General features: G+C 46.4%; 1 protein-coding gene and 1 long non-coding RNA gene across 4 annotated transcripts in view; one reads left to right on the top strand and one right to left on the bottom strand.

Annotated features, from left to right (window-relative positions):
- Positions 1-23520, bottom strand: part of sh2b3 (SH2B adaptor protein 3) — a 238434-nt gene that overhangs the window by 113180 nt on the left and 101734 nt on the right. The window lies entirely within an intron of this gene.
- Positions 1-23520, top strand: part of LOC139268966 (uncharacterized) — a 120491-nt gene that overhangs the window by 36281 nt on the left and 60690 nt on the right. The window contains exon 2 of the long non-coding RNA XR_011594138.1: positions 10344-10387. This is a non-coding gene — a long non-coding RNA (uncharacterized lncRNA). The remainder of the gene's footprint in view (positions 1-10343; positions 10388-23520) is intronic.

The following is a 23520-nucleotide window of genomic DNA, read 5'->3' as shown; positions in this document are numbered from 1 at the left end:
CAACATATCCAAACTCCTGATGGACGTGGTAAAAGATGCCAAGCTGTGCGACGTCTTCAGCAACCTTGCAGACAGAGCACAGCGCAGATACACCTGGTCGAGACCAGACGGGTCCGTCTGTTCCAGAATAGACTTCCTGTTTGTGTCCCACACGCTCAAGGTCAGATCCACCGACATCCCATCGGTGTTCTTCTCAGACCACTGCCTCCTACTGCCGACTGTCTCCCAAAGGAAATTAGCAGGGAGATATGGAAGCTCAACTTGACCCCGGAAAACGCTGAGGAACTTAAGAGGGATTACAAAGGTTGGAGAACCGTAAAACCCCTCTGTGATTCCCCGATGCACTGGTGGGAAACAATCAAGACAAACATCAAGATGTTCTTCTTCCTCAAAGGTGTTCAGGAGGCACGAGGAAGACAAAGGGAATTATCCCAACTCGAGAAGAGTATGCAAAACCTGCTCCTGCTGCAGACGATGGGGGTCGATGTCGCGGAGGAACTCCAATAGGTGAAGGGCCAGCAAGTCTTGCTCTTTGCCTCAGAGTCCTCCAAAATCATCTTCCGCTCCAGAGTCCGCTCCGTCGAGGAGGATGAGACGTGTTCGCGTTTCTTCTTCCAAAAGGTACACAGGGGGAGCTCTGTGATCATTAGCCTAAAGAATGTCAGAATCAATGAGGAAAGGCATCATCACCCTCATCTGCAATCAGAAGGGGGAGAGGGAGGAAATCAAAAACTGGCGGCCCATTTCGCTGCTCAATGTGGACTACAAGATCCTGTCTATTATGTTCCTAACACAGATGAGGCTGCACACAGGGAGGTTAAAGTAACAGTGACCTCAGTCTTTAATAAGACACTCCAGAGTGAGGAACAGGCCTTAGGGGCCGGCTTATATACAGTGCTCCCAAGGGATGCTGGGATCCCTTGGGACTTCAGGGGATGAGCTCCCTGGTGGCGGAACATGAGGGTGCATGCTTTACAGATACACAACACTGTCGAAGATCATCGCAAACAGGGTTAACTCTGCCCCGGAGCTGGTGATCCACCCGGACCAGACATGCGCTGTTCCCAGCAGGAAGATCTCAGATAGCTTCGCGCTACTCAGAGATACGATCACCTACGTGCTGGACAGGAGGGTGGACACCTGTTTAATCAGCTTGGACCAGGAGAAGGCCTTTGACAGGATATCGCACACGTACCTGATGGACGTGCTCTCCAAGATGGGGTTTGGGGAGGGTATCTGCAATTGGATCCAACTGCTCTACACAGACATCAGTAGTACAGTTCTAATCAATGGGTGGGAAACTGAAAGCTTTCCGATCAGGTCTGGAGTCAGGCAAGGCTGTCCCCATCTCCTCTGTATTGTTTGTGTGCTGTACCGAGTCCATCAGGAAGGATGCGGGCATTAGAGGGGTGACAATCCCAGGCAGCGGAGGCGCTCAGGTCAAGACCTCCTTGTACATGGACGATGTTGCCGTCTTTTGCTCGGACCCGCAGTCGGTCCGCAGATTGCTCACAATCTGCGACCAGTTTGAACTGGTCTCGGGGGCGAAGATTAATCGCAGCAAAAGCAGGGCCATGTTCTTTGGAAACTGGACTGACTGATCCTTTATTCCCTTCACTGTGAAGTCAGATTACCTGAAGGTGTTGGGAATATGGTGCGGAGCGGATGGGGCGTGCGCCAAAAACTGGAAGGAGCGTATCGCTAAAGCCAAACAGAAACTGGGATGGTGGAACCTGCACTCCCTCTCCATTGCAGGAAAGAACCTGGTCATCAGGAGTGAGGTGCTCTCACTGTTGTTGTACATGGCACAGGTCTGGCCCATACCCCGCTCCAGTGCCGTGGCAGTCACCCGAGCCGTCTTCCATTTCGTCTGGAGATCGAAAATGGATCGTGTCCGCAGAGACACGATGTACAAATCTCTGGACAAGGGGGGAAAGGACGTTCCGAACGTGGCCCTCATCCTGATGGCCACCTTTGTGTGCGGCTGCATCAAGCTGTGCATAGACCTTTCGTACACAAACACCAAGTGTCAGTACATGCTGAGATTCTATCTGTCCCCGGTGTTGCGAAGGATGGGTCTGGTCAGGCTACCGCGGAACTCTCCAACCAGTTGGACCATGCCTCACCTCCTGTCCCTCGTGGAAAAGTTTTTCAAGAAAAACACCTTTAACCACAAGGCCATAAAGCAGTGGTCGGCACGCAAGGTCCTGGACACCCTACGAAAGAAGGAGATGATGGATCATGTCGGGCGATTCCCCGAGCAGACTGTCGAACTCGTTTGGCAGAATGTCTCATCGCCAGAGCTTTCACACAAGCATCAAGACGTAGCTTGGTTGATGGTGAGAAGGGCCCTACCCGTCAGATCCTTCATGCACAGCTGGGGTTTCAGAGAGATGGCACTCTGCCCCGAGTCGGCTGTGGTATGGATGAAACAGTCATCCATCTCGATCGGGATTGCCCCTTTGCAAGGAAGGTCTGGAAGGAGATGCAGTGGTTGCTGTCGAGGTTCATCCCAAGCAGCTCCATAACACAGGACTCTGTGCTCTGCAGACTGTTCCCAGGGACGCACACCGCGACAGACATCATCTGCTGCTGGAGAGCCATCAACTCGGTGAAAGACACACTTTGGTCTTCCTGAAACTTGCTGGTCTTCCAGAGCAAGGAGATGTCCATGGCCGAGTGTTGCAGACTGGCGCAACCCAAGGTCCAGGAGTACGTGCTGAGGGACGCACGAAAGATTGGTGCAATCGCCGCAAAGGCACAATGGGGAAGAGCAACAGTTTAATTCCCTTCCGCCACGGTAAACCCAGGGGATGGAATCAGACCCCCCTCGGGCTGTTCTTGTTAATCTGCTTGTATACATAGAGCACCATGTACTGAAAAACACCTGTGTTGTGCCATGTATAATGAAAGTCTCTGCACTGTTTAGTAACTTGTAAAGAAATGTATTCCCATCCGTTCCGTGTACTGCTTTCATCTGCATAGTGCTACATGTAACGTGATTCGTGATCGGTATTGAAATGTATCTTTGAATGTAATGTAAACCTGTTCTTATCTGCTCCATGTAATACCCTCATTTGCACAGTACTACATGTAACGTGATTTACGGATTGTACTAAACTGTCAACATCATAGGCAGTCCCTCGGAATCGAGGAGGACCTGCTTCCACTCCCAAAGTGAGCTCTTTGATGACTGAACAGTCTGATACGAGAGCCACAGACCCTGTTACAGGTGGGACAAACATTCGTCGGGGGTAGGGGTCTGTAGGGCTGGTTTGCCGCGCGCTCCTTCCGCTGCCTGCGCCTGGCCTCTTCATGCTCCTCAAAGAGCTCAACGCCCTCCCGGATGGACTTTCTCCACCTCGGGCGGTCTGCGGCCAGGGTCTCCCAGATGTCAGTGGTGCTGTCGCACTTTACCAGGGAGGCTTTGAGGGTGTCCTTATAACGTTTCTGCTGTCCTCCTTTGGCTCGTTTACCATGAAGGAGCTCCACATAAAGCATGTGCTTAGGGAGTCTCGTATCTGGCATGTGTACTATGTGGCCTGCCCAGCGAAGCTGATCGAGTGTGGTCAGTGCTTCAATGCTGGGGATGTTGGCCTAGTCGAGGACACGGATGTTGGTGCGCCTGTCCTCCCAGGGGATTTGCAGGATCTTGCGGAGACATCGTTGGTGATATATCTCCAGCGACTTGAGGTGCCTTCTATACATCGTCCATGCCTCAGATCCATACAGGAGGGTGAGTATTACTACAGCCCTGTAGACCATGAGCTTGATTTGAAGGCCTAGTCTTCAAACACTCTTTTCTGCAGGCGGCCGAAGGCTGCGCTGGCGCACTGGAGGCGATGCTGAATCTCCGCATCAATGTCTGCCTTTGTTGATAAGAGGCTCCCGAGATATGGGAAATGGTCCACGTTGTCCAGGGCCGCGCCGTGGATCTTGATGATTGGAGGGCAGTGCTGTGCGGTGGGGACAGGCTGGTGGAGGATCTTTGTCTTACGGATGTTAAGCATAAGGCCTATGCTTTCATATGCCTCAGTGAATACATTGACTATATCCTGGAGTTCAGCCTCTGAATGTGCACAGACGCAGGCATCGTCCGCGTACTGCAGCTCAATGACAGAGGTTGGGGTGATCTTGGACCTAGCCTGGAGGCGGCGTAGGTTAAACAGCTTCCCACTGGTTCTGTAGTTTAATTCCACTCCAGCGGGGAGCTTGTTGATTGTGAGGTGGAGCATGGCGGCGAGGAAGATTGAGAAGAGGGCTGGAGCGATAATGCAGCCCTATTTGATCCCGGCCTGGATGTGGATTGGGTCTATAATGGAACCGTTGGTAAGGATCACAGCCTGCATGTCATCGTGAAGCAGGCGAAGGATGTTGACAAACTTTTGGGGGCATCCGAAACGGAGGAGGACGCTCCATAGACCCTCACGGTTGACAGTGTCAAAGACCTTTGTAAGATCGAAAAAGGCCATGTATAAGGGCCTAAACTGTACCTTGAAATGAAATACACGCTAGTGCATTGTATGGAACTGCTGACCGCAAGGTACTGAACTATTTTTCAATGTATTGTGAAAATTTTATATGAATAAAGTATATTTTTGAGAAAAAAAAAATTCCAAGGTGCTTCCCAATGGAGAGACGCTGAATTGAGAGCAGAAGAGACTGCAAACAGCAACTCCACAAAGCAGCATGGGTGCATCAGCCTTACCTTACAACACATGTTGGAAGAAGTCAGCAAGGACAAAGACAAGCAGAAGAGAGGGCGAGGAAGGTTTCAGTTCATAGAATGAGGACTTCGAGGATCCAATACGAGTCCAAAGAATATGTTTACTGCTGGTGACAGAGCTTCACTGAGCTGCAATTATAGAGCATTAATGAATTGGAAATACATCACCCTTCCTTCATCGTCGCTGGGTCAAAATTCAGGAAATCCCTACCTAACAACACTGTGGGAGTATCTTAACACGGACTGCAGTGGTTCAAGGAGATGGCTCATCACCACTTTCTGAGGGCAATTAGGGATGGGAAATAAATGTAGGGGCAGGGAAAGGGTGGAGGGGAGGAAAGGGTGACCCAGAGCTTCCAGTCGTCTGTCACTTTAATTCCCCGCTCCACTCCCACTCTGACCTCGGACTGCTGCACTGTTTCAATGAAACTCAACGCAAGTTCGAGGGACAGCACTTCATCTTTCGTTTAGACATTTTACAGCCTTCTGGACTCAACATCGAGTTCAACAATTTCAAACCATAACCTCTGCCCCTATATTTTTACTTTTTAATGTTTTTTTTTCCTGTTTTGCATGGCAGCTGTTGATGATTCTGCCACCTCCATTTACACCCTATTTAGACACATCTTTTGTTTCTTAACTTGTCCCATTACCATCTCCTTTTGTCTCTCTAATCTCTCCTGCCTTCCATCCTATCACAGACCTTCCCTTTTGTTCGTTCCTCCCCTCCCCCATTTTGCTGCCCCTACACTTGCTTAAAATCTGTTACATCTCTCTCTTTTTCCAGTTCTGAAAAAGGGTAATCAACCTGAAACGTTAACTGTTTCTCTCTCCACAGATGCTGCCTGACCTGCTGAGTATTTCCAGCATTTTCTGTTTTTATTTCAGATTCCAGCATCCACAGTATTTTGCTTTTGGATGGGAAGTAAACGTTGGGCTTGCCAGCTACACCCATATCCCGCAAATGAATTAGAAAAATATATAATGTAAGTTACAGCAAACATTTATGATATTGTATGGCTCTATATGTCCAATAACCAGGCTCCAGTCATGCTAAACGCACTAAGGGCCACGTTACCCTGCTTCAGACAATACGCAGCAGCCTTCCATGACATGACATCCTTGAGGAATGCAGCGAACGTGTCATCTGATAGCTTTACAAAATGACCAGTTAAAAACTAGTTACAAAAAAGACACCCAATGGGGCTTTCTGCTTTACATAAAAATCAACCACATATGATTTGAACCTATAACTCATTCGTCCTTTGATTCCGAATTATGTTCTCACCAACACTTGGTGGTTTCGTTTTTGGTAAACCTCAGAGTCCCGCCATATATCTTCTATATTATTATAAAACAAGAAAGCCCCAATGATGATGCATAAATATTTAAAGCATGTGACAAAAAGTAATAAGCTGCTCAAATGATGGCATTGTTGGGTCTCTCATCAAGCAGGTCCACAGAATGAAGATAAATTAGCATCCTTTTCAATTCCAGCTCAAAAATATTTGGTGCAGGAGAAGCAGATGACAGATTTTTTTTTAAAGATGGATTGTTTGGGATCACCACAATGGATAAAAAGGATTGTGATTGCTGTTGATTCCTTGCACATCACATCAGTCATGGTTTCCTACATTCGCTGACCCACATTGGCTTTCCGGTAAAGCAACGCTTCGATTTCAAAATTCTCATCCTTGTTTTCAAATCCCTCCATGGTCTCGCCCCCTCCCTATCTCTAATCTCCTCCAGCCCCACAACCCCTCGAGATGTCTGCGTTCCTCTAATTCTGCCCTCTTGAGCATCCCTGATTGTAATCGCTCAACCATTGGTGGCTGTGCCTTGTGTTGCCTGGGCCCCAAGCTCTGGAACACCCTGCCTAAACCTCTCCGCCTCTCTACCTCTCTTTCCTCCTTCACGATGCTCCTTAAGACCTACCTCTATCACCAAGCTTTTGGTCATCTGCGCTAATTTCTACTTATGCAGCTTAGTGTCAATTTTTTTATCTCCTAATACTCCTGTGAAGCGCCTTGGGACGTTTCTCTACGATAAAGGCGCTATATAAATACAAGTTGTTGTTATTTCTGATCTACCTTTGGAGTATCTCCAACAAGTACAATGTTGGGGGGTTGGCGGGGGGGTGGAGAAGATCTGGCAACATTTGAAAGTTGAAACTTATTTCCACGCTTGCGTGCACCTGCACCATTACCAACTCAAAAGGCAGATTATCTAATGTGACCTCGGGGCTCGGATAATGTTGCTTTGATATAGCTGGGAAGTGCACAACAGCTGCCTGGGATGTGCACCATTACAGACTTGGGACTGCCACAGATGCCTTCTTGGGTTCAATGGCATCAATCACTCCAATAAGCAGATCCCACATCTCTTCCATACCAGAGTTGATTCAGCCTGCCCAATATAAGAACATAAGAAATAGGAGCAGGAGTAGGACATTTGGCCCTTCGAGCCTGCTCCGCCATTCAATAAGATCATGGCTGATCCGATCCTGGCCTCAACTCCACTTCCCTGCCCACTCCCCATAACCCTTCACTCCCTTATACAATACAATCTACTTATACAATAGCATAGCGCAGGGAACGGGCCCCCCATGACAAATGAACTGGATGTCGTAAGCTCATGTGGCCCAACATGTACTTCTCTAATATTTTGATAAGTGGAACTGATGAACACTCTGGTAAGACAAAGTTGATGACAAATCAAGAAGCTGGTTCCTTCTGCAGAATGTGACTGAACAAAAGTGGTAATTCCCACCTTTAAAAAAAAAACACTGTGCCTACATGGCTTCCTGTTACATAAAACAAATAATGAACTTGTCACGCTAATCCGCATTGCTGGAATGTCTCACTCATATTTTCAGAATTCTTGAGCTTTCTATGCAGCAATAAAAAACTGAACCCCAACAATTTGACTTTCAGAACCTCCCCTTCCTGCTGCTTCCCGTCTTTTGCTGCCTGCAGAGTATTCTGTTTCCCCAAACCCTCTCTATCACTCTTTGTCCATTCTTTATCTTTGTTCTCAAGGACAGAGATCAAATGGGTTTCCAATACAATAAAAGTAAGGCGTTTTTCAGATTAATTAGATGAGCAGAAAAATTGTTTGTTAAATCTGTGCGAAAAATAACTTTTAATCAAATTAACGACTTTTTGTCTAGGATCCTTTTTTTTTTAAACAAACTGTTGGGAATGCACATTTGCTATTAAATATATATCATATTTTCAAATCCTCTCTGTGGAGAAATGGTCAGAACATCCTGAAACGTAAAATCCACCTAGTGATTTTGCTTCCCTCACCACATGGAAGAGCCTCCCCCTTTGGTGGCACAACCAAAATTAAGATTCAGTATTTTGGGGAAATGTGCTATTCAACTGTGAAGGGCATCACAGCCAATGCCAATCCTGACCCTGTCCTCAGGTGCACACTATCTAGCTGGGGTAAATGAATAGCATTGAGGAGCTGGATCGATTTTCCCCCACCTCACATCCTAGCCCAGGGATCTGGACCTCCTCCTCCTCTGACTTAGATGGCTTCCTCAGTGCAGACTGGAGATCAAATCCAAGACTTCCTGGACTGTATGGCTCGGTACCATACTGGATAGTGCATTTACAAACTAAGCCTGAGGGGTACACTGCCATAGTTTAAAAAGTCTACATTGTTATATTAGTGGAAGGGGTACACAATTCGTCATTTTTTATGGAACCCATAATCAGTGTTTTCTAACAGGAAATCCCATATACCCAGAGGAGCGGAGTTTCAATTCCATTGGAATTTTTTTAATTATTCAGTCTGCATAGTCTAACAATATCTTGATCCGGACGATTTATGATGGTCAGATATTTAGAATACCAATACCTAAAGTGATAGCAGTAAACAACATTTCATTTGGCTTTATTTAATTCGACATGTAATTAAGATCAGGCTACCTAGGGAAAAGTTGGGCTGCAATTCTTACACAATCATTTCAGCAGGTCATCTCATGCCATCCCTGCACCCACCCACGTGCCAGCTCACAAGCAATATTGGGAGGAGTGTGAGAGCAGGCCCTTCTTGCGTGTTTGGCTGGGCGACGGTACAGAGAAACCTAAAGAGACTAGAGATTGAAATAACTCAAAATGGGAGACAAAACTTTTCACCATGATGTTCTGAATAGATATGCTGAAACTATAGGTATTTTTTGATTTGAATTATTTGTTCATGACTTTCCTCTTATTATGATGGCAGTTAAAGGAAGCTCTGGAGCAGGGATGGGGGTGGGGGGGTGGGGGTGGGGTGGGAATGAAAGCAAGTGAATTCACTTGAAGTTGTCCACAGAGGCACCAGAGAGAACACCTTATGGCAGCAGGCTGTATTGGAGGGATTTTGCGAAACTTGCATTCCCGTTTTACTCTGCTCCAATGTCACCTCAGTCACCTGGCTAATTGTGAAGCAACAATCTGCCTTCACCTTGACTGTCTGAAGGAAACTGCAGAGATGTGAATGGAAACGAGCGGAGAAAAGTGCAGCAAAACTTCAAATAATAACTAAAATCAATAATGGTGAAAGTTTGGTCCCAATGTTTAACCTTTAAATAAACTTTTCTGGATTGATAATCAGCTGGCTAGCATAGTTTTCTTAAGTAGAAAAATAACAAAATCCCACACACACAGAAAACATTAGAGGAACTGTAAGGAAATTCAGTTCTGTTTCTAACTTAAATAGTGCTGTGTGTTGAACTGTTCATAATTGATATTCTCCCCTCTCAACATTTCTATTAATAAAGGAGGAAATGTAGTTATATTTAACAGATAGCTACTGTGCACAGCAATGAGACTAAAGATTCACTGACTAAGGTCATTGGGGATAACTTTTGAGACCTTGTTCGAATGGAGCACATCGCAGAGTTCCTCTTGCATTTTTGCCCCATCTCTCACTCGTGCAAGGTCCTCCAAAATTACCCTTATAGGGCTCAAAACTGGTCCCTGCAGATTTTTGGCGCACTCACTGGAGTTGCGCCGCTTTTATACGATGAAAAGGGCGGCGAAAAAATGTTCTCCGATTCTAGCCGCTGTGTTGCCTCTCCTGGGGCTTGGCGTGGCCAGCGGATTGGGGGCGGAGCTACTGTCCCGGCGCTGAAAACAGTGTTGGGTTGTCTGCACTTGCGCGTTAAGAGTGTGCGCACATGCGCAGTAGCTCCTCGCCCCCAGCGTGTCCTGCAGCTTGTGTGGGAGGGACCTGATGCTCGCCACCCTATCCCTGGCCGAGTGGTCTCACGCATTAGCCAGGCCTGCTGTGGAACGCACTGTAAATGTGAAGAATTGTAAGTAAGTGCTGTTCAAAGGGCATTGTCATTTATTTAGAATTTTGTACATCAATAATACAATATCAGGAATCGGTGAGTGTAGATGAACAGAGTCTTGTGTTTTGGGATGAAGGTAGGACTTACTTCTATTTTTATTTGTTATTGAATGTTTATTACTTTTTGTGCTTTGTTTAGTGCTTTGTAAGTCTTGGTGCTTTAGGTACAGGTCATCTCCGCTTCCTTCTATTTTTTTATTTGTGCTTTGTTTAGTGCTTGGTGCTTTAGAATGTACTAACCTGCAACGATTTCTTAACTCTCCGACAGGGTTTTCTGAAGTGGCCACATACGCTGACCTAAGCAGATTTGGAGTAAGTATTAGTGGGCAAAGTGGCATAAATGGCCAAAACTGGGGTAGGTGGCTGGGAATGCCCCCTTTTGAGAAAAAAAACCAAAACTAAACAAAACCTTACTAAATCAGTTACTCTGGAGCAAGTTGATTGGGGATTTTTAAACTTACATCAGAAAAACCAACTTACTCCAAAAAAAAGGAGCAACTCATGGACAATTTTGAGCCCATAGTGTCAGTTCTGAGCCTTGTGGCTCACTGGGTAAAATCAGCATGTGCATTGAGCCACACAGACACACACACACACACACACACCAGAAATGGCCTAAATATTCTCGGTTATTGCAGATAGCATCTGCCAGGGTTCTGGTTTCAGATTGCTATCCAGTGACCTCTGCTAGAAGTACGTATGTACAAGTACTTTGGGTAAGGGCAGGATTAGGTTTGACTTGGTTGCCCTCCATAGTCAAACTGTCTCACAGTCTCACAGTCTAGCTTTATGAATGAAGAATGCCACCTGGGTGAGTACCAGCGGGCTGCCAGTACTGGATTGTACCCCAGCAAGAATCAGGATCGTTGGAAAGAAAAGGGATGGAAAATTAGAATAAAAACCTAGCAACGAAAAGTCAGCAAATTAAACTGACTAATGCATTCACTGACCCCAAATTTAAATGTAGCCAAGAAACCCACGGTTCCTGAACCGTAACATGCACGGGTTCCACTTACTAATATTTAACTCTCAAGTGTATCGGTATGAAAACAATCAAAACTGGTAGCAGCAATGTGTTATAAAGAAAGCGAGGTCACATAAAGGTCAGGCTTATATGTAAAATGTGTAGTTAGCTCTTTCTACAGCTGTTTCTTTCTATACACACACATACACACATACACACAGTAAAATCACAATGGGATCTTGTGCCAAATGCAACATATTGTATTCATTTTCTGTTTGTGGATTTGAGTTTTCCATATTTGATATTTGTCTTCAATCTTTTGGTGGTGAATAATGTTTTCCTGAATTTGTGTATGGCTGATACATAATTAGGGGGTCCTTTTTTTAAATAGCAGAGAGTAATTTTAGATGAACATATGATGTATTCATACGTTCATATCCCATTGTTTAGTTGTAGGGTCATTATTTTTTTTTAAACTGCTGGAAATACTCAGTAGGTCAGTCAGCATCTGTAGAGAACAGACATTAACATTTCTGGTATAAGCCTTCATCAGAGAGGTGTTACTGCTGGGGAATGAAACACTTTCCATTCCAGCCATACTGTATTAGCTACAAGTATTCCTTGGCCACGTTTGGCATAGCCAGATATAGAGTAAAGCTCCCTCTAATCTGCCCCATCAACGTACCTCAACCCCAACTTGAGCGGCGCTGCAGCGGTGTAGTCTTCCATTCTCCAAATAAATAAGACGGAGGCCTCTCTGACATTCCCCATTAGTGCCAAGTTAGGGGAAGGTTTTTGCCTCAGGCTCTTACCCACCCACCAGGAGCTAGATCGAGGCTGCCAGACACATTTGACGCAGATCCTGACAGCCAGCAGACAAAGTAAGCTTCAATACCATCAGTTTGGGCTGAATTTGGACCCATAGACAAGAGGTGAAAGGTCAGTGACTAATCCCCAACACCAAACAGTTGCCAAGAGTCATCCATCATCTTTATGAACGCTGGAAGATAATAAAAAGACTTAAGAGTTTCCAGTATTACTATGCCCTAAACCATTGATTTTTTCTCTCTCGCTTTTAAGATGTGAAACTTGTTTACACATGACACATTTCAGAGCGTGCACTCTGCAATCTGCTGCCTGCTTTAGGCATGTCTCGAGTGACTGAAAACAAAGTCGCTTTTCACAGAAATCCATCACGATCTGCCGTGAAATGCCACCTCTCAGCTTGTGTGACAGCTGCTGAGGAACATTTGATGATGATAAATATCGATGAAGTAACTCCATTTGAGTGTGCGACTGCCTCATTAGAGGGAAGAACTCAACGCCCTGCCTTTTGTCAGCTCAAGGGAACAGAATCAAGCCACTGGCAAATAAAAGCCAGAATGAAATTTCGCTGCAACCACTTTTACAGATTAAAAGCAGCTCAAATGAATGGAAGATTGCTCATTCATGATAATACATATCCTGAGAGTTTAATAAAACAAATCGATAGTGAGTAAGACACCCTTTCTCACAGAAAGGAAATGGTATGATGTGCTGATAAATCGACCAAGGTAAACTGTGAGTTTGTGAAAAAAGCGTAGCCACAGGCAGCAGCAGAACTGCCCCACCCAAATCCCTTGAAATGAGCACCTCATTTGCACATTAGTGCTTCCTGGCACATACAATAATATGATGAACAGTATCTAAAACTAAAATAACCTAACAGCAGCCTTTAGAAGACTTGAATGCATTCACTTTAACATCTGAAATTGAGCGAAAACCTGAAATTGAGATTGCATCACCAACACAGGAAACGGTGTTCACATAGCATCCATTTATCGTTTTACTGTGTTAAAAAGTGTGGGAACAAAACATGACTTGGGAAAAAAAGTGATACAGAAATAGTTGTTTCATCAAATACTTGTGTTTTTTTTTTAAATGGGAGGGAAACGAGTAGTGAAGTTACAGACTCATTGTTAAGACTTATTTTCCAGGCATTCCTCCAAAATTTCCCCAGGCTGTCCACCAACTGTGGAGGGCTTCACAGGGCAGTGGGTAATCAATCTGTCCCTTGGCCAATACCAGTGTGAATCAGCTGCTGTAAATTGGATGCTTGAGGACACCCAAGGACTTTCCTCCTCTCTCATAGGAATAGGCTTGGTCTCAACTCAGCATTCCCCACAGGAACACAACCACGATGGAGATTGTGAGCAAGAATCCAGACCCTTCCAAGCTGTGGTGCGCAGAGTACAGTATGGTGATAAGATAAAATCACATATTAAGCTGGGGTGCAAACCCCAATGTCAAATATTATGTTTGGAAAAGGAAAAGGAGCTCAGGCCATCCTTGAGGAATTGTCAAATAGGTTAGAAGCTTCTTAGTGGGAAAACCCATAGAAAGGGAAACATTCCTTTTATCCACTTGTTCAAATTAAACAAACAAAGTTAAATGTACTGGAAACTCACTGGTGCTTAAGTAAGTGTTTCATGGAAATAAACACACCCATTAACTCTTCCACTAACAATAGTCTGCATGAAAAAATAAGTCATTACAAATAATTTAAAAAAAAATAATTGTCACCCTAAAATATCAAAAGAAGTCATTAAAAATTATAGATCTTTAACTAAAATCACAGAATGTATAAAACTGCCGGTTTGCATAACAGAAAGCAATTTGCTGTAAAAAGTCAAAAGCCCAATTACAGACTTCGGCACGTAACCTAGACTGACACTTCAGTTGCTCAGGCAGGACTGCTGACTTTCGGATGAAACATTAAACGGAGGCCCCATAGCCTGTTCAGGTGGATGTAAAAGATCCCAGTCATCACCATGAGCGGCAGTTGGGGAGAGGTGGGAGCAGCGTCGGAGCGGCCTATAAAAGGCCCAGCGGGAGCTCGAGTACCAGCGGCAGTTGGGGAGAGGCGGGAGCAGCGTCGGAGCGGCCTATAAAAGGCGTACCGGTGCAGCTACAGCGGGAGAGAAAGCAAAATAGAAGTAGAAAGGAATCAAAAGGTGACGTCACAGCCAATGGGGTAAGTGATTGGCTGGTGATTGGTGAGTAGCTTTTCTTTTTCTTTTTTATATCAGTAAGTGAACTGTAACATTGTTATTACCAATTTAAGGGTATCTAAGGGTTAAGGCATGGCAGGAGAGCTCGGTCACGTGATATGCTCCTCCTGTACCATGTGGGAACTCAGGGACACTTCCGGTGTCCCTGACGACTACGTGTGTGAGAAGTGTATCCGCCTCGAGCTCCTGACGGTCCACGTTACGGAATTGGAGCTGAGGGTGGATTCACTCTGGAGCATCCACGATGCTGAGAATGACGTGAGTATCACGTGTAGTGAGTTGGTCTTACCGCAGGAGAAGGGTCCACAGCCAGATAGGGAATGGAAGAGCAGCAGGAAGAGCAGTGCAAGGAAGGTAGTGCAGGGGTCCCCTGTGGTCATCCCCCTGCAAAACAGATACACCGTTTTGAGTACTGTTGGGGGGGAGCAGCAGCAGACAAGTTCATGGCACCATGGCTGGCGCTGCTGCACAGGAGGGCAAGAAAAAGAGTGGGAGCGCGATAGTGATAGGGGATTCAATTGTGATGGGAATAGATAGGCATTTCTGCGGCCGCAACCGAGACTCCAGGATGGTATGTTGCCTCCCTGGTGCAAGGGTCAAGGATGTCTCGGAGCGGGTGCAGGACATTCTGAAATGGGAGGGAGAACAGCCAGTTGTCGTGGTGCACATTGGTACCAACGACATAGGTAAAAAAAGGGATGAGGTCCTACGAAACGAATTTAAGGAGCTAGGAGCTAAATTAAAAAGTAGGACCTCAAAAGTAGTAATCTCGGGATTGCTACCAGTGCCACGTGCTAGTCAGAGTAGGAATCGCAGGATAGCGCAGATGAATACGTGGTGCAGCAGGGAGGGATTCAAATTCCTGGGGCATTGGAATCGGTTCTGGGGGAGGTGGGACCAGTACAAACCGGACGGTCTGCACCTGGGTAGGACCGGAACCAATGTCCTAGGGGGAGTGTTTGCTAGTGCTGTTGGGGAGGAGTTAAACTAATATGGCAGGGGGATGGGAACCAATGCAGGGAGACAGAGGGAGACAAAAGGGAGGCAGAGGCAGGAGACGGAGGGGAGATGGGGGGGGGGGGGGTGGGGGGCGGAGAGGCCCGGGGCGGGGAACAGGATGGGCCACTGTGCGCCAGAATTCTAAAAGGACAAAGGGTGTTAAAAAAACAAGCCTGAAGGCTTTGTGTCTTAATGCAAGGAGTATCCGCAATAAGGTGGATGAATTAACTGTGCAAATAGATGTTAACAAATATGATGTGATTGGGATTACAGAGACGTGGCTCCAGGATGATCAGGGCTGGGAACTCAACATCCAGGGGTATTCAACATTCAGGAAGGATAGAATAAAAGGAAAAGGAGGTGGGGTAGCATTGCTGGTTAAAGAGGAGATTAATGCAATAGTTAGGAAAGACATTAGCTTGGATGATGTGGAATCTATATGGGTAGAGCTGCAGAACACCAAAGGGCAAAAAACGTTAGTGGGAGTTGTGTACAGACCTCCAAACAGTAGCAGTGATGTTAGGGAGGGCATCAAACAGGAAATTAGGGATGCATGCAATAAAGGTGCAGCAGTTAGAATGGGTGACTTTAATATGCACATAGATTGGGCTAGCCAAACTGGAAGCAATACGGTGGAGGAGGATTTCCTGGAGTGCATAAGGGATGGTTTTCTAGACCAATATGTCGAGGAACCAACTAGGGGGGAGGCCATCTTAGACTGGGTGTTGTGTAATGAGAGAGGATTAATTAGCAATCTCGTTGTGCGAGGCCCCTTGGGGAAATGTGGCCATAATATGGTGGAATTCTGCATTGGGATGGAGAATGATACAGTTAATTCAGAGACCATGGTCCAGAACTTAAAGAAGGGTAACTTTGAAGGTCTGAGGCATGAATTGGCTAGGATAGATTGGCGAATGATACTTAAGGGGTTGACTGTGGATGGGCAATGGCAGACATTTAGAGACCGCATGGATGAATTACAACAATTGTACATTCCTGTCTGGCGTAAAAATAAAAAAGGGAAGGTGGCTCAACCGTGGTTATCTAGGGAAATCAGGGATAGTATTAAAGCCAAGGAAGTGGCATACAAATTGGTCAGAAATAGCAGCGAACCTGGGGACTGGGAGAAATTTAGAACTCAGCAGAGGAGGACAAAGGGTTTGATTAGGGCAGGGAAAATGGAGTACGAGAAGAAGCTTGCAGGGAACATTTAAGGCGGATTGCAAAAGTTTCTATAGGTATGTAAAGAGAAAAAGGTTAGTAAAGACAAACTTAGGTCCCCTGCAGTCAGAATCAGGGGAAGTCATAACGGGGAACAAAGAAATGGCAGACCAATTGAACAAGTACTTTGGTTCAGTATTCACTAAGGAGGACACAAACAACCTTCCGGATATAAAAGGGGTCAGAGGGTCTAGTAGGGAGGAGGAACTGAGGGAAATCTTTATTAGTCGGGAAATTGTGTTGGGGAAATTGATGGGATTGAAGGCCGATAAATCCCCAGGGCCTGATGGACTGCATCCCAGAGTACTTAAGGAGGTGGTCTTGGAAATAGCGGATGCATTGACAGTCATTTTCCAACATTCCATTGACTCTGGATCAGTTCCTATCGAGTGGAGGGTAGCCAATGTAACCCCACTTTTTAAAAAAAGGAGGGAGAGAGAAAACAGGGAATTATAGACCGGTCAGCCTGACCTCAGTAGTGGGTAAAATGATGGAATCAATTATTAAGGATGTCATAGCAGCGCATTTGGAAAATGGTGACATGATAGGTCCAAGTCAGCATGGATTTGTGAAGGGGAAATCATGCTTGACAAATCTTCTGGAATTTTTTGAGGATGTTTCCAGTAAAGTGGACAAAGGAGAACCAGTTGATGTGGTATATTTGGACTTTCAGAAGGCTTTCGACAAGGTCCCACACAAAAGATTAATGTGCAGTTAAAGCACATGGGATTGGGGGTAGTGTGCTGACATGGATTGAGAACTGGTTGTCAGACAGGAAGCAAAGAGTAGGAGTAAATGGGTACTTTTCAGAATGGCAGGCAGTGACTAGTGGGGTACCGCAAGGTTCTGTGCTGGGGCCCCAGCTGTTTACATTGTACATTAATGATTTAGACAAGGGGATTAAATGTAGTATCTCCAAATTTGCGGATGACACTAAGTTGGGTGGCAGTGTGAGCTGCGAGGAAGATGCTATGAGGCTGCAGAGTGACTTGGATAGGTTAGGTGAGTGGGCAAATGCATGGCAGATGAAGTATAATGTGGATAAATGTGAGGTTATCCACTTTGGTGGTAAAAACAGAGAGACAGACTATTATCTGAATGGTGACAGATTAGGAAAAGGGAAGGTGCAACGAGACCTGGATGTCATGGTACATCAGTCATTGAAGGTTGGCATGCAGGTACAGCAGGCGATTAAGAAAGCAAATGGCATGTTGGCCTTCATAGCGAGGGGATTTGAGTACAGGGGCAGGGAGGTGTTGCTACAGTTGTACAGAGGCCACACCTGGAGTATTGTGTACAGTTTTGGTCTCCTAACTTGAGGAAGGACATTCTTGCTATTGAGGGAGTGCAGCGAAGATTTACCAGACTGATTCCCGGGATGGTGGGACTGACCTATCAAGAAAGACTGGATCAACTGGGCTTGTATTCACTGGAGTTCAGAAGAATGAGAGAGGACCTCATAGAAACGTTTAAAATTCTGACGGGTTTAGACAGGTTGATGCAGGAAGAATGTTCCCAATGTTGGGGAAGTCCAGAACCAGGGGTCACAGTCTAAGGATAAGGGGTAAGCCATTTAGGACCGAGATGAGGAGAGACTTCTTCACCCAGAGAGTGGTGAACCTGTGGAATTCTCTGCCACAGAAAGTGGTTGGGGCCAATTCACTAAATATATTCAAAAGGGAGTTAGATGAAGTCCTTACTACTCGGGGGATCAAGGGGTATGGCGAGAAAGCAGGAATGGGGTACTGAAGTTTCATGTTCAGCCATGAACTCATTGAATGGCGGTGCAGGCTAGAAGGGCTGAATGGCCTGCTCCTGCACCTATTTTCTATGTTTCTATGTTTCTATGTTTCTATAGGCAGTCCCTCAGAATCGAGGAAGACTTGCTTCCACTCTTAGCATGAGTTCTTAGGTGGCTGTACAGTCCAATACGAGTCTCTGTCACAGGTGGGACAGATAGTCGTTGAGGGAAAGGGTGGGAAGGGAGCCTGGTTTGCCACACGCTCCTTTCGCTGCCTACGCTTGATTTCTGCATGCTCTTGGCGACAATACTCGAGGAGCTCAGCGCCCTCACAAATGCACTTCCTCCACTTAGGGCAGTCTATGGCCAGGGACTCCCAGGTGTCAGTGGGGACGTCGCACTTTATCAAGGAGGCTTTGAGGGTGTCCATCTAACGTTTCCTCTGCCCGCCTTTGGCTCGTTTGCCATGGATGAGTTCCGAGTAGAGCACTTGCTTTGGGAATCTCGTGTCTGGCATGCGAACTATGTGGCCTGCCCAGCAAAGCTGATCAAGTGTGGTCATTGCTTCAATGCTGGGGATGTTGGCCTGGATGAGGACGCTAATGGTTGTGCGTCTGTCCTCCCAGGGGATTTGCAGAATCTTGCGGAGACATCGCTGGTGGTATTTCTCCAGCGACTTGGTGTCTACTGTACTGAGCCATACAGGAGGGCGGGTATTACTACGGCCGTGGAGACCATGAGCCTGGTGACAGTTTTGAGGGACTGGTCTTCAAACACTCTTTTCCTCAGGCGGCCGAAGGCTGCACTGGCGCACTGGAGGTGGTGGTGGATCTCGTCGGCAATGTCTGCTTTTGTTGATAGGAGGCTCCCGAGATAGGGGAAGTAGTCCACATTGTCCAGGACCACACCGTGGATCTTGATGTCTGGGGGGGGCAGTGCTGTGCGGCGAGGACAGGCTGGTGGAGGACCTTTGTCTTACTAATGTTTAGCGTAAGGCCCACGCTTTCATACGCCTCTGTAAATACGTCAACTATATCCTGGAGTTCAGCCTGTGTGTGTGCACAGACGCAGGCGGCGCCCGCGTACTGTAGCTTGACGACAGAGATTGGAGTGGTCTTGGACTGGGCCTGGATACGGCGAAGGTTGAACAGCTTCCCACTGGTTCTGTAGTTTAGTTCCATTGTCTAAACTTCCCCAAGCCCCAGCCCTAGCCCTATTATCCCCAATAGGGGGTCCTAAAGACTTAAATCCCCACCCTAACCCCAACCCCGCGAATCCCAAAGGTTCGGGTCTACCTCAGGCCTCCCGCCACACTGCACATCGGTGACTCCCAGCTGGACCTCCTGCGGCGACTCGGCACGACTTGAGACTTCCGGCTGGACCTCCTGCAGCGGCTGAATGACTCGACGCGACCTGGGCCTCCCGGCTGGACCTCCTGTGGCGACTGGACCTGGCTATCAGGCCTCCACCTCCTTTCCCCTCCCTGCATCTGGACCTCTCCTTCCTCACTGATGGCCTAGTCTCCTCTCCTCCTCCAGCACGTGGTGATTTACAATGGCTGTGACCGCCCCCCCATCCCACAGTACTGCACTTTTCAAAGACGAACAGGGAGTTTTCTCAGTGTCCTGGCCAACGATCAACTTTCAACCAACAGTAAAAACAAATCCTTTGCCATTCATTCAATTGTTATTTGTGGGATATTGTGCACAAATTGGCTGCAGCATTTGTCTAAAAAGCATCAGCGAGCACACTTCAAGGGTAATGCAATGGGCGGAAGTGCTTTGAGATGATGTGAGGATGTGATAAGGCACTATATAAATGCAAGTTGTTTATTAAATATTTTAAAAGTTTAACTTCAGTTCACACATCTAATGCTTACAGGAAGGTTGTTGTTACGTTACTTCCATTACGCCTGTAAGTTAGTTTTAAGCTGTAATGTATGTACATTATTATATATTCTGCTTATTATACTTACCTTTTAGTCCACCCAAACATAGGTGACAATGTTCCCCAGAGGATCACGCACTTCCCTAGCCAAGGCAGATCCCCTGCTATCTTTTGATGCAGCCTCCCACTGCCCGCTTGCCGCCACCCCCCCCCGCCCCCCCCAAAAGTTCCGATTCCATCTTTTAGATCTACCCAAGAGGGCAGACGGGCTCTGATGGAGTAGGAAGATAGTAGAGGAAGTGGAATGTCAGAGGGGGCAGGTGAGAAGATCAGGCGAGGGAGATCTGGCAGTGGTGGATTGGGAGGGAAGATCAAGGTTGAATAGTTAAGTGAAGGGGTGGGGGAGGGGAAGGTCTGGGATTCCACAGTATTTTGGAGGACATGATGGAGGAGAATGGTGTCCATTAGTCTTTGTCATGGAATTTTACATTACAGAAGGTCATTCGGCCCATCTGGTCAGTGTTGGCTCTCCGAAAGAGCTATCCACAATATATTCTTCTGTCCTTCCCCCATATCTGTTTCAATGTTTTTCTCTTTTAATAGCTTTATGGATTCCGATTCCTCGACCGATTCGAGTTGAGCATTCCATGTCCTAACAACCATCTGCATATTAAAAAATATCTTCCAACCTCTCATTTTGTTCTTTTAGTGATGATTTTAATATTATGACTGCAGGTACAGCATCCGAAATCCAGAATCTTCGACCGAATCCGTGCCAGATTTTGGGTTTTGCTGGATTTCGGATCTCGCCACTCACCGATTCACGCAATTCCTCGATTCACACCGCCCGCAGCCCCCGCACTGCTTACCGGTTTCCTCGTCGCACGCTGCCCGATGTCGCCATCTTGGCTACCTCAATAAATGTCCAGATTCCGGACAATAATTCCGGATTCTGGATGACTCCATTGGGGATGCGCAAAATGTCCGGCTTTCGGAGTTCCGGATTCGGGACGTTGCACCTGTACTGGAAAGACTGAACAGGCGGGGCTCCTTTCTCTAGAATAGCGAAGACTGAGAGGTGACCTGATAGAGGTCTTAAAAATTACTGTAATGTCTGTAAGCTTGTAATGTTTGTAGCTCCACACTGTGGATGTGGACGTATTGTGTACTGCAACTAGAGTTAATAATTAAACAGAAGCAGGTTCCGGAGACTTCCGAGAGGTGCCTGCCATGTTAGAAAGCTGTGTGTGCTGGTGCTCTGTGAATATATCGCGTTTGGCGGCGAGATGGGATTTTTCGGATGATTTAAAGCTGAAATTTTGTTGGTGAAGGATTCAGCCAGCCGACAGAGTCACTTTGGAAGCTTCTCTGCCTTTGGAAAAAGCTACAAAATCTGAGGTAAAAAACGAGCACACTAGTTTAAACTGCAAAGTTTAAAATGGTGGCATCCGTAGCAGTAATGGGACACTTAGGTGAATATAGACACGACCAGGTAAGGTTTAAAGCATATCTGGACCGGCTAGAAATGTATTTCACTGCAAATAACAAGCGAAGTTCCAGAGAATGCAGATCAGAACCGGGCTGTGTTGGAACGGAAGAGAGCGATCGCCTTATCTGAAGCAGGTCTGGCATTGTATGAAACCCTGGTAAGTCTGCTTGTGCCTGACGAGCCAAAGGACACAACGCTTAAGGAGATTTTAACGAAGCTGGAGCAGCACTATAACCCCAAACCATTAGAAATTGCTGAAAGCTATCATTTCAGTGTATGAAATCAAAAGACTGATGAAAGTATCAGTGATTACATTGTAGCATTAAAAACGTTATCTATTTACTGTAATTTCGGAAACTTTCAAAACCGAGCTATGCGGGATCATTTTGTTTGTGGGGTGAAAAATGAGGCAATCAGAAGAAAGTTATTGACGACGGATGACTTGACTTTTGAGATTGCTTGTCAGACAGCAAGGTCGATAGGCATGGCCGATCAATATTCCCGAGAACTGCATAATAATTACGGTCGTCAGTCAACTGAAATGAATCGCCTGTGCACTCAAAGTAAAAGGTGGTGGGGGGCCAAAGTCTCAGAAACTGGAAAGTCTAACAGAGTGTCGAAGTCGTGCTATCGGTGCCTGGGACAACACATTGCTCAAAGTTGTCCATATGTGAAGGCAGTGTGTTTCTTCTGCAGAAAGACTGGGCATGTTGCGAAGGCATGCCGACTGAAGGGTAAACCAGCTTTGAAAGCTATGAGTAGAAATCCCCAGAGACTACATAGCATGGAAGAACAGCAACAGGACGAGGAGATGTTAAGAGTTACACGTCATCAGGAGCACGAGGTTAACGGACAGCGATTCGAAAAGTATAAAAATCCACATAGATGTTGCGGGATTCAAGATACCAATGGAACTCAACATGGGTGCATCCGTGAGTGTAGTACCGGAGTCACTGTACCTCGACAAATTGCGTGATTTCCCATTGGAGAAACCCAAGATGGAGCTGCGAAGCTACTCGGGAGAGAAAATTCCTGTGGTAGATCGTAACACCGTATCGGTGAAATACAAGGATCAGTTCCAGAACTTGCCTCGAATAGTAGTGAAAGGAGACAAGCCTGCCTTACTAGGAAGAAATTGGTTGAGATCACTGAAGCTGCATTGGAGTGAGATTTTTCGTGTTGAAATGAGATTTGCATCAACGGATGATGTTATGAAGAGTTATCCGAAGGTGTTCTGTGAAACAGGCAGTCCAATCTAAGGCTTCAAGGCAAATGTCAGGGTACAGAAGGACGCTAGATCGGTTTACTGCAAGCCACATTCCGTACCATATGCACTCAAGGAGAAAGTTGAGCAAGAACTCAAAAGACAGAGACTAAGAACATTGGGCCCAAGTTTCCACATGATTTGCGCCTGATTTTTAGGAGTAACTGGTGGAGAACGGACTATCTTAGAAATCGCAATTCTCCACATTTTTTTTTCTGCAGTTCTAGTCAGGTAGAACAATTCCACTTTGGAGCAGAATTTTTTCTTCAAAAAGGGGGCGTGTCCGGCCAGTGACGCCTGATTTCAAAGTTTCCACAGTGAAAACGTACTCCAAACTAACTTAGAATGGAGCAAGTGAAGATTTTTGTAGAACTGAAAAAACCTGTTCTACACATTAAAAAATCAGGCGCAGGTTACAAATCAGGCGTCCAGAACGAGGTGGGGGGGGAGGGGAGGGGAAGGGAAGTCATAAATTCTATAATAAATCCTTATTTATACTTATACAAATAAATCCAACCTGAATAAACATTTATAAGCAAAGAAAAGATTAAATAAACCATCTTCCTACCTGTGTGAAAGTGCTTCAGGCAGGCCTTTCGGGACCGAAGGCTGAACGGGCCGGCCCGAGACTTCGGGCAGGGCCCGACCCCAGCACCAGATTTACAGGTAGGTGGCGTTGGGTCGGGTCGGGGAGGTTCGGTTCGGTTCGGGTCGGGGGGAGGGAGGGAGAGAGAGGGGGGGAGGGAGGGAGAGAGAGAGAGAGGGGGAGGGAGGGAGGGAGAGAGAGGGGGGGGAGGGAGGGAGAGAGAGGGGGGGAGGGAGAGAGATGG

Source organism: Pristiophorus japonicus, chromosome 8 (genome assembly GCF_044704955.1).
Source record: "Pristiophorus japonicus isolate sPriJap1 chromosome 8, sPriJap1.hap1, whole genome shotgun sequence".
Classification (NCBI taxonomy): domain Eukaryota; kingdom Metazoa; phylum Chordata; class Chondrichthyes; family Pristiophoridae; genus Pristiophorus; species Pristiophorus japonicus.
The sequence above is the reverse complement of the archived record's forward strand: the minus strand, read 5'-3'. Positions and strand labels throughout refer to the sequence as shown.